General features: G+C 44.0%; 1 long non-coding RNA gene across 2 annotated transcripts; it reads left to right on the top strand.

Moving 5' to 3' along the window:
- Positions 1-205: 205 nt before the first annotated feature.
- Positions 206-1,307, top strand: LOC125526666. 2 transcript variants are annotated; one of them, XR_007291840.1, is made up of 3 exons: positions 206-389; positions 618-887; positions 982-1,307. It is a non-coding gene; the product is annotated as an uncharacterized LOC125526666 (long non-coding RNA). The 2 variants fall into 2 exon arrangements; XR_007291839.1 differs by having other exon boundaries at positions 206-887.
- Positions 1,308-2,830: the final 1,523 nt, after the last annotated feature.

The raw sequence follows: 2,830 nt of genomic DNA, 5'->3' as shown, positions 1-2,830 counted from the left end.
ATTTTAGACTAGATCTGTTGGAAAATTGGAGAATGTGTATGCTTTTATGTTTCCGCAAGAGGCTTTCTTCACGCCAACGGCTTATTGTCCAGGATACATCGTGTAAGCTTTACTATACTATATCATCAAACTTCTTAGTATCATCTTGCATTTTGGTCAGATTGGAGAGCTCTCATGTATTGTGTTTGTTTGTTTGTTTTGGGCAGCCATGGGGAAGAAGGCCTATGGAGCAAATTCATATTCAATATTCCTTTTCATTCATTTGCTCGTTTCGGATCACCTATATTCAACAAAAGAGGCCATCCTGTCGGGATATCCTATCAAGACACGGAGGCATGGCCCGTGAGTTTCCTGCGTCAAGCTTTTTTCAGGGGGGCAAAGATCAGGAGGTACAGTGTGATACACACATGAATATAGTGTTACATATATGTTGTACTACTTACTCAAAATACTGAAATGCGAATGGGTTACATAAATATGACTTCAATAGTTACAAGTACAAAATCAACACTCCGTACCCAGCTAGTTATAGCTTTACATATTAGTTCTACTTTTGGTTTCAGTAAATTTGGCCACAAACTCATTTTCCTTACATTTTTCTCACTCTATATGTATAGCGCATTGGGTAGTGTTTCCTATGTATTACTCCCCCCGTTCCGAATTACTTGTCTTGGATTTGTCTAGATACAGATGTATCTAGACTCATTTTAGTGCTAGATACATCCGTATCTAGACAAATCTAACACAAGTAATTCGGAACGGAGGGAGTAGATGGGAATTCAATCCCACCTGAAGGACCAGTCCCGCTCAAGGCCCAGTTATGCCTGAAGGCTCAGTTATGCCTGAAGGCTCAGTCCTGCCCATCTAAGAGCAGCAAGCTGTAAATGGTAAGTAGTACTTGAACAATTCTGGAATATACAGTTTGAGAGGGGAAATTACTTGCTGCTACCAATTTTTAATCCAGAGTTGACTGCTGTGCAGAGCAGGAGATAGCGCGTCGGCGGCAAATGGAAAATGTCAACATCCTTGGGCAGCTGCATGCACAGTGGAGTTTACTGTTGTTGCAGCCTAATGTAGTTATCAGTTTAGTTTCTATTGTTAAACTGTCATCTGACTTGTTATTGCAGCCTAGTGTGTTCTTGTTGGTTTGGTCTCTGAACGTTGAACTACTGTGACTTGTTTGCAGCCTAGTGTAGTCCTCGATTTAGTCCCTAGTGTTGAACTATTAATGCGATATTTGTTGTTGCAGCCTAATGTACTTGTCGATTTAGTTTCCGTTGCTGAAATATCATGTGTCTTGATAGAAACTTTATCCTTGGAGGGACTATTTGTGTGTTACCCTTGTGTTCCCTTATTTAGATACTCCCTCCGGCTAGGTGTATAACTCACCTTATGAAAATCAAGTAATCCCAAAACACTTAGGCGCGGTGCATTAATTCTTATCTTATTTCTTCTTTCTTGACATAAATAAAGGAATCAACCAATAAGAGATGTGAGACGTGTATATTTTCAATGACTTGAGACTACCAAACATGACACTCAGTGGTCAGTTCATTGCATGCAATATTATTAGTTACTCCCTCTGTAAACAAATATAAGAGCATTTAGATCACTACTTTAGTATTCTAAACGCTCTTATATTTTTTTTACAGAGGGAGTAGCAAATGAACATTAAGTTCTCTCGTTTTCCCCTCCGCCTTGCTCACGGTGCACAACCTAAGATGACTAATGCACCTGAACAAAGAGAGTAGGTGATATGAAATTATAAGTTATATTTTTTATACCATTGAAAGCTAATTGTTTGACAAGGATGCAGAAGCTACTAGAATTTTTTACGGGAAGTTGTGATGCGCTTTATTATTTCCTTAATTTCAAATAATAGTTACATTGTTTGCAAGATGGTTTAAGAGAAAGCTAGGGGGCTCATCGACCCAGTCACAAAGTAAATAATATCCTAGCAATCTCATGCGCCACAACAGTTTCAGTTCATGGACTATGTTTAAACTCAACGTTTCTGATTTCTATTTTCCAGACCATGCAATCCGCATATAGCTGCTGCATCTTTTAGATAAAAGGTACAAGGCCCGACTTCAAATTAATGAAGTCATCTACCGGCTAGGATATAATGGTGCTGAACTAGGCAAAGACTTGACCAAAAACTGGAAAATACATGTCAAATTCACTACAACCAAGAGCAGCAGAGAATAGGGCAGCAAGAAGGACTGGGATCAAGCCGCCGGAGATCTTGCAGAGCTAGAACGGCAAGCCGAGGCCACCCAACGACAGCAAAAGCCGTGAACATGAAGATCCAGACCGCGTGAAGGAAACCATCAACTCCACTACCCACTGGCGGTCAGCGACCAACCAGCAAATAAGGGGAGGAGCCACTAAAGGATGCAGAAGAACCCACACGCCACCACCAACGCCGACAACCAGGAAACCTAGCACTGCTGCCGCCACCCACCACCCATCACCACACACCAGGTCCACAACCCCCAAACCCCCCTTGGACGTCGCCTCTAGGAAGGGCTGAGACGCCAGAGCGCCTCCATCGTCCGGCCAAACCGTCCTCAAGAGGGAGAACGACACCGGAGTGCCGCTGGCGCCCAGGTCGACGAGAAATCGATCAGGGGTTTCCCCCGTTCCAAGTCTCCACTACCCCATCCTCGAAGCCCAGATCTGACGAGCCAGCCACTAGATCGGCGAGAGGAGACCACCGCAAGGGGAAGAGCCCGGGAGGAAGAAGAGCATCCTGCTGCTGCAGCAAGACCTCCCGCCCTCACGCCACCCACGCGACCGGGAGGGACGGCTAACACCCGCGCATGTCATC

The sequence above is a fragment of the Triticum urartu genome, unplaced genomic scaffold (assembly GCF_003073215.2).
Source record: "Triticum urartu cultivar G1812 unplaced genomic scaffold, Tu2.1 TuUngrouped_contig_1330, whole genome shotgun sequence".
In the NCBI taxonomy this organism is placed as follows: Eukaryota; Viridiplantae; Streptophyta; class Magnoliopsida; order Poales; family Poaceae; genus Triticum; species Triticum urartu.
This window is presented reverse-complemented; position numbering and strand designations above follow the sequence as displayed.